Raw genomic sequence first — 9,049 nt, forward strand, 5'->3', positions numbered from 1 at the left:
GTAAATCATGTTCATGACTTACTAACTTCAATAGTTGTTTTTTTCTCTGTTTGTGAACAGAGTTTTCGAATCTAATTAAGGGATTGTCCCTTGTCCAATTCTCCTGTTTTTCCATCTCTTAGAATACTTATTGAATTCTCCAAGTTTTTTATTTTGTCATAAACTCTATTCTTTTTTCAAGGTGTTTCCAAGGTTTATGATCTTCTCAGAATTCTAAGCCGAGAATTAGTTGATCTTCCTCTTTTCCCAGAATTCCACAAATTTGAACTTTCAATTCACCAATGTTTATCAATCCTTGGTAAGTTCCTTTTACTTGTTTTAGATAGTAAATCGAGTTACAAGGGAATTGATTCCTATGGCTTGTAATTTTGAATACTATTTTGACTTATTTCCAATCTTATGGAGATATAAGTTTCCCTATTATAGAACACTCTTTTTCTTCTGGTTGAATTTCTTGAATCGGAGATTTTTCCCATTTTCGACTGGTAATTATGTTATCTTGGAAAGATAATGTTCTGGGTTCTATTTTGAAATCTCTGTATAGAACCGGTATATCTTGATCAATCTGAATGTCTGTTTTCTGTATTATAGGAAACTCAATTCTTTTCGGATAAATTACTTGAGCAACTTTTTCAAATATTTCTAGAATTTCAATAAATTCATTTCTAATAAATAATTCTGAATGATGAGTATTAGAAAGAGCATATGAAATTTGATGTATAATAGAATATGGTCTATTACATTTTTCATTAATCGTTTTAAGTTTTGATGCAACGTCAAAGCTTGACTAAAGTATCTGTCAGCTAAATTGTAGACTATTCTTGGATAAATAATTCCTACAATTTTTCCTGCACACAAATTTCTCGAGATAGTTCCCAGAATAGCATCTTGAATATTCCCCATTCTTTCATCGCATATTACGATGTCTATGGGTGAATCTTTTCCTTTCTTAAAAGTAGCTTTGATCATGATCTAGATTGCTCCAATATGAATCCAAGACATCGTCCTTGCTACTTCAGTCTTTAATTTCTGTAATTACTCTCTAATTTCTTCAAAAGGAATTAATTGCATTTCAATTTGGTTACTGGTTAACTCCATAGGGATTGCCATTTCCCTTCTGGATACCTTGTAAATCAAATTATGTCTTCTTTGTCTAAGCTTCAGGCTTCCCAAGACTCTTTCCACTTCTGCCAAAAATCCTTGATACTCATTTAAAGTAGGATTTTCTCTCATAATTCTTTGGACCAAAGTATGAGATATTTTAGTTTGACTAAAAAACCCCGCCAAACTTTCATGTGTCTCATGCCTAAACACTTCTTCCTTAATCTGATTCTGATTCATCATCAGTTTTTTCTTGACTGAAAATGGTCTCTTCTTCGTATATGCTTGCGTTTGAGGGAATGTCCTCGAACTGATAAACTTGGACAAGATCTTGAAAGAAGACAACATCTTCCATATCAGGCGTTGCTTCAAAGAGTTTGACTCATTTCTTCTCGTTTTCTGGATAATTTGTTGAAATATGTCCCCTTTCACCGTATGTCTAGCAGTTACAATCCTTGAAACTTTTACTTGCTCTTGTATGAGTTCTTCTGAAAATTTTCCTGGATGGCGTTCTTCCCCTGCTTTGAGACAATCTTGTTGCTGGGGATGTTTTTGTAGGTCCACTTCTTTTTCCTGATCTATAGGATCTGGCCTTTTGTTAGGACCAAATTGTTCTTGTTTTCCAAGAACTTCTCTTTCTTTTATTGTAGGTATTATTTCTGAATTTCTTCCTTTTATATCCATGTGATCTATTACCTATGATCGTTGGGAGATAATTTTCTCTACAATATAGAGGCGTATATTTATTAATACTTCTAATATTTTTGTAGTTTTTTTGTAATGCTGTCATATGGCACCACTCTGCCAATTTTCCTTTAGAAAAGAGGCTCGTCTTGCCAATGTGTCTGGATTTTCTGGAACGTATTCCTTTATAAGCATTTCTCTCCAGGAACTTGGCATTTTTGTGAAAAATAGCTAAATTGCTACATTTTCTTCGACTCCGGAATTCCATATGTATTTAGTTAATAACATAATGTATTCATCTACTAATCAGATATCGTGCAACTCGAGAATATACAGAGTTTGAGTATATCTTCTTTTCTTCTCTGTATCTTGATTATTAAAGTAGTCTACTCCTATAAGACTAATTCCTTAGTATCAAGAATTGTCATTTCCGAAGCTATCTTAACTGATCTCATTAGACACATTTCTATTAATTTAATGAATCCTTCTTTATTGAGATCTAAATCTCCTTCTGCTATTCTCATAGCTGACGTCCAATCATCTATGAGTTCTTCTCTGTTTCTGAAGTCCACAACATTGAGGTTTAACATAACCCCATAAGGATGTATCGGATCTAAAACAGTTTTTCCATAAGGAGTTTGGTGGAATGGGATTTTGCTCTTCCTTGACCTCGTTCCTGTTGGATGAGAATTTTCTCCAACATGAAATTCACTATTTAGTTCTTCTGGTTTAACCATGCACATATCTTGGAGGATTCCCTGTCAGTTGTTCACCTTCATGAGAATTCATATTTAAATCTACTAATTTAAGATTTGCAATTGAATCAGCAAGATCTTGTAGATCCTCGAGATTTAATCTTTCTAAATTAGTCATCAGATGGTGTTTTTCTCTGATACTGCTTTTATAAGATTAATCATAATTTCTTCATCAGTTAAAAGTTTCTCTACTATTTTAAATTTACCTTTCTGACGTAACAGGGGTTTGGTACCAAACAAAAGAGGTAACCTTCCTACTGTATTACCTTTTCTAGAGCTAGAGGTTTGTTCTAGATCTCGGATTTTTGTTTGAAGATCCTTTAGAGTTTCAAGAATTTCTTCTTGTTTCTTAAGGATTGCTTCTATCTGTTGAGGTATTTCATACAGTTGATTACTGTAATATTGCACCGTCTTCTGGATTTCTCTAAGATCTCCGAAGATTTTAGAGAAATCTGTTGTAATTTCTAAAAATTAGAATTAGATAGAAATCATAATTCTTAATTTCTTCCGATCTTGTAAAAGACCCGAGCCTTTTTTAAGTTTTGTTGTAAAGAATCTATTTTTTATAGATTCACTTGTTTATAAGATTTCATTTTTATGAAATCCTTCTGGTTCAAACTTTCGTTTGAATTCATGATTTGTTGAAAATCTCTTCCTCAACAAAGAAAATAATGATTTAATAAATAATATAAGGTCTAAATAAAATTACCTAGGCTCTGATACCATTTTGTTGGCCATAGGAAAATATTAAAAGAATATTTAAGATAAGGGTAGTATAGGAAATTTTTAGTTTGGAGGACATATTAGGAAAACATTTTGTAAAATTAGGAACGTAATTGAGATCGAATAAAGTGTTAGTATATTTTTAGGAAAGTTAGGAAACTTTAGGGACATATTCTATAATTATCCCCGTTGCCGTTTGTTGAGTTTTTACTTTAGTTATTGTCGTTATCATTTTCTTTGAGAGCATTATTGTCGTTATCATTGATTGCTTATTTTCCCACTTAATTGGATATATATAGAGCTGTTGGACGGGTCAACCCATGGCGGGGCGGGCCGGTCCACCAAAACCCACCTTTTGGCGGGTCAAGGGCAGGCCGGCCCAACATCCGGGCGGGCTAGAAATCCTCAACCCAACCCAACCCAACCCAATCCAAGGTGGGTAGCGGGTTAGGTGGGCAAGCCCGTGGATTGACTCACTACAAATAAAAAACATTATAATTAATTATAAATTTCATTTTATAAATAAATATTAATATAAAAATATTAATAAAAAATTTAATTATTGATTTCATATGTATAAATTTTATATAAAGTAATTAATACAAAAACAATGCACAATTTTCATTAAAAATACATATATCACAATAAAAATAAAATAATAATTCTCCAGGCCCATGATGGGCCAACCCGCGTAGGTCGCGGGCCTAGGCAGGTTGGCCCATCTACGCCCACCTTTAGTTGGGTTGAAAAAATTTCAACCCAACTCACTTAAATTGTGTGGTGGGGCGGGCCTACCTAAAATTGTTTAAAGAGGTGTGATGCATTTCGGAAATGGAAACCACTCGAACCAAGTCAATATCGTCGCCTTGGAGCAATGATCACGATTGTCGATGTTGGTAGATTGCGTGGATACGGAGCTCAGGCCAAACGAGCCTTGAAAGTTTACAACAAGTCCAATGTTAGACAAGTTATATATATATGATGTCACGCCCCGAAATCGGGCCTAGTTGACATCGGCGTTGTTTAACAATTTAATATTGAAACAGCAAGCCTCGTAGTACAAATATTGCCAAAAACCAGTCTATTTCATAAACCATAACTGTTTTTACAGTGAAAAACACAAGTGCGAAAGCGATAACGAAGTAAGAAATAAAACTAAAATATATTCTTGAATCTTCGTGTCTCATCTTAATCATCAATCCCAAAACATGTGTTGTTCTTCCTCTTCAGTTGATCTTTTTCATTATCTAGAGAGAGAAGTAAGGGGTGAGTGTTTATTCTTGAATCTTCGTGTCTCATCTTAATCATCAATCCCAAAACATGTGTTGTTCTTCCTCTTCAGTTGATCTTTTTCATTATCTAGAGAGAGAAGTAAGGGGTGAGTGTTTTGAGAAACACTCAACAAGTGGGGGTCAATCGTACACAAATATCGAATATATATATATACATGAAACAAATTCAACAGGAGACATGTTCCAGAACATGTCGCAACAAGAGTCAAGACATGATACAAACAGATTTGAAACAAAGTATCAAGACAAATCATAACTGAAGCATAAACTTAGACATAACACTGTTATTCATCTCGTTAATCATGGCTACTGATCAGTCCCTAGTTGTTATTTCTCTAAGGGGACGAGGCCTTAAACGCTTATTATAACACACCGCATCAGGGCCTTATATCATATCATGCTTTCGGAATTTCCTTACCACTTCTTAATTCAAAACCTAACAGTACATTTCAAGATCTCATAGCATAACAGAGGAATCATACCGAACGAAACATGAAACAAAATCGAAGGATATGAAACGAGTAGTGTACGATCGAGTTTTTGAAATCAAGAATATCATTATTTTAAAACATATATATATATATATATATATATATATATATATATATATATATATATATAGATATATATAAGCCCACTTACATCTTCTTCTTGAATTAAAACGCTGGAAGTTTCTAGAGTGGTTGAACACAAGGCTTTGCGAACCCTCAAACTTGTGCAAAATTTGGTGCTTCAAATTTGTAAGATCTACTCGGCCTTAGACAGAAGCTCTTTTCTCGATTCTTTGATAGTACTTCAGCTAATTGAGTGTTTAAAAATTGATAAGGAAAGGGTAACTAAATATACTGCCTTTTTGATCGAAAATAGAAGATTGAAAGGAATTTTTGGATTTGCATGTATCTTTATACTAGTCAAATTGCAGAGGCCTTTACGAAATTTTGAACGGTTGGATCGATCTGAAATTTGGTCAGAATGTTCCTCATGATGTGAAATAAGTTATGAACGATGATATTATATTTTATGGACATTTGGATCGATGTATTGCTGACGAACAGACGCTGCTCCCTACTCGCATAACTTTGCACAGTCTTCTTGAAAAGGCTATCTGCAAATATCTAACCGTTGGATGTTGCTGTAATTTGGACCAAAGGTTCATAACGTTTTGATCTAATTATGAACGTTCAAGATCTGATTTGGAGATCTTTTGGATTGGTTCCCGGACGTCATACTGAAGCTGATCTCTTCTCGCATAAAAGCTATGCAGGTTTCTTGAGAAGGCATTTGACGGAAATCTAACCGTTGGATTGGGTTGAAACTTAAAAAAAATATGTATAACATAAAAAGGTATATTTTGATTAGTGGAGATGTGATTTCGGAATCGTTTGGGGTGACGAAAAAATTCTGGACAATGGATGCAAAAATGCTTTCTTGGATGTGATTTCCTTCATTGTGTTGGAGCTACTTATAGGTTGTTTGGATCAGCTGAAAGGCCAAGGGTTTAAGGCCATTACAACCCCTTTTCAATGCCATAATGTCCCATGAATGGGCTGTTACAAGCTGTTACAATTCTGCTTTGAAGGATTGTAATTATTGGTCAAATGATATATTGATGTTGGCCTTTAATTTCAAATTACCAACAATTCTAATGCACGAATGGGTTACAAATTTTGAAAATGTGGCTGCATAAGTTACACATTTGCCTATATGAACATGCATATCTTGGGCTTCACGCCTTCACATATGACTGCTCTTATTATTTGATGTTTTTATATAATAATAATTATTATTAATATTAACCAGTCGAAGAGGTTCAAGCTAAGGAAGATTTACATGGTGAACTATATATGTTGGAGCTCGATATCAGTATATGACTTTCAGTACACAAGAAGATGGAAGCTTGGACCCAACTCTTTTTCGGGGTGTTGTTAATGTTCGCGGTGATGATAGGGTGTTGTATTGTGAGGTCAAGGTACCATTTTATTTACTGTCATTGATCTTTATGGTCGCTCCTATTATGGATTTTGGACTATATTCTGAATGTGTAATTGCTGTTATTTTTAGAAGGATGATGAAATCACGCTTTCATCGATAGTATTAGATCGTCCCCGGCCCCGCCTCCGCAGACTGTATGAATAATTTTTGGAGTAGACTATGAATGAATGTGTTATCTCGAACATATTTCTCTTCCACATGATTGGATTATGATCTGGTTTGAAAAATCAGTTAGTTAGCTTTTCATTAATGTGTTGGATTTTCTTCTACAGTTCTCGAGATGTATTCCTTGCTAGCCCATGGATGTTATTGTGTCATTTTGAATCTTATAGATTAACATTGGACTGGTGAATCGGATCTTAAACTTGTTTACAGATGTGTGATAAATTTCGGCATCCGGGAATGATCACAATTGCCGATGCCGGTAGGTTGCGTGGATTCAGACCTCAGGCCAAACGATCGTTGAAAGTTTACAACAAGTCTATACTTAGACAAGTATATATTTTTTGAGAGTTTTCTTCAGATGTGATATGTATGGATTCGTGAAAGTCCCTTTGTCACGCGTGAATGCAGTAAAAAAGATCTCTGAGATGGCTCCAAGGCGAATTCCGGTGGTGCAAAACATGGCAAGATTACTGGTACCGCTGTTGCGGGATAGTTTATGAGAAAATGATCTGTTGCTATTAATATTAGGTTCGAGACATCTTTTCGATGTTAGGTTAGATTTCTTGTGTTAGATTTAGCTTTGTTTCATATTTTTGGATACATATATATATATATATATATAACAAGTATTTGAGCCACTTTTCAATTTTTTTTGGGATTAATTTTTGAAATTTTAGTACTACGATTTTGATTTATTAAAGATATAATTCTTTATTAAGAAAATGATTAGAATAAAAATCGGAGTTAAATTTAAATTAATTATATGCATTCTGTAATTTATTATACTTGACCCTGTTATTTAATTTAATATTAATTAATGGTTTTAATTCGGGTCCCAATTCCCGAATACATTTTCCCCCCAATAAAAATGAAGGAATGTATTATTTATATTCTAATTTGGGGATTTTGGAGAAAAATCCCCTTTTCAAAAACAAAGTTGTGATTCAGTACCTAAGGCAGAAAAATTTTTTCTGCACTCCCTACTACATCCAATTTCTTTTTTATAACTCCCTGTTTTCATGTTTTGACTCAATTTTCCTTTTTATTTTATTTTTTCACCAATAATCTCATTTTTCCTTTATTTATTAATTATTATTTTATTTATATTTCTCATCTCTCTTTCCTCCCTCTTACCTCGCTCTTAACGCTTCTCCCCTTTGATTATCACGAAAAAAATCTCTACCCCTAATCCATCGGCCGACTTTGCCCACCACCGGCCGAATTGGCCAACGACCGGAGAACTTGAGTCTACTTGATTGCCTTTTTTCGGTTCAAACTCGAAATCGCGTCGCCCTGTCTCTCCTCCGTTCTCTGCTTCTCTTCGGCCCCTGATGCCACCGTAGGTCGCCACCGCCATATTACTCGCCATTAATACAGGAATATGCAACCTTCTTCATGTATTATTATCTGTTCTCATTCAATTTTTTCAAATTTTTCTTATGTTCGAAATTATTGTTCCCGCAGGGGCCTTCAGCGAGCTATTTTTCTTCTACCAGATTTGTGCTCTTTATTAAATCTTACGTTTTTATGTGCTTGTGCGCTTATTAATCTGTGAAGTAGGATTTTGGATTGAAATTTGTTCTAGAAAATGGTATCTAGGGTTACGATATTGGTATTTGAGGTATCTAGTGGCTTGTTCGGTTTTGATTAAATTTTTTGGATGCAATTTTTTGTTCCAATTGCCGCTGCATTGTAATTGATTTTCGCATGTTTTTTTTTCAATTTTTCGTTTCTATTTTGCTACTTTTTTCCCCTTTGCACTTTGTTAAGTGTGCAATAGTTTATTTAATATTGTTTTGTGTCTCTTTGTTTTTGTTGATCTTAATTTCTTCTTGATTTCATTATCGAACGAACTCTCTCGATGATTGGGGTTTGCTTTGTTTCTTAATTGGTATTAATTGTTCAATTGTTTGTTCGGATTAAATTTCTTGAATTTCGATTATTTTTTCGCTATTTTTTTAGTTTGTCAAATCTCATTTGAGGAAAAAAATAATAAAAGTAGTTTCTAAATGGGGATGAATGAAATTGAAAGTACTGTGGTTTGCAAGATTAATACTTTTTATCTGCATTAAAATTGTTTGTTTGATTCTCTTGAATTTTTTTTGTAAGCCTGGACTTCTATGATATTTGTGTATGAAACTATTTTTTTAAAAAAATGTTTACATTTGCAAGGTAAATGATTTTATTTTTAAGAATAGTGTCAAGTTAACCTTGGTTTTAGTTCGTAGAAAGATAAGGAGATTGGTGACCTTCTAATCGCTAAAATATCATAGATATTATGGTTGTATGATGCGCATGTTTTAGAATGAGAAATGTGTGTTTTTCAGGTTGTGGCAT

Source organism: Henckelia pumila, chromosome 4 (genome assembly GCF_033568475.1).
Source record: "Henckelia pumila isolate YLH828 chromosome 4, ASM3356847v2, whole genome shotgun sequence".
Taxonomy (NCBI): Eukaryota; Viridiplantae; Streptophyta; class Magnoliopsida; order Lamiales; family Gesneriaceae; genus Henckelia; species Henckelia pumila.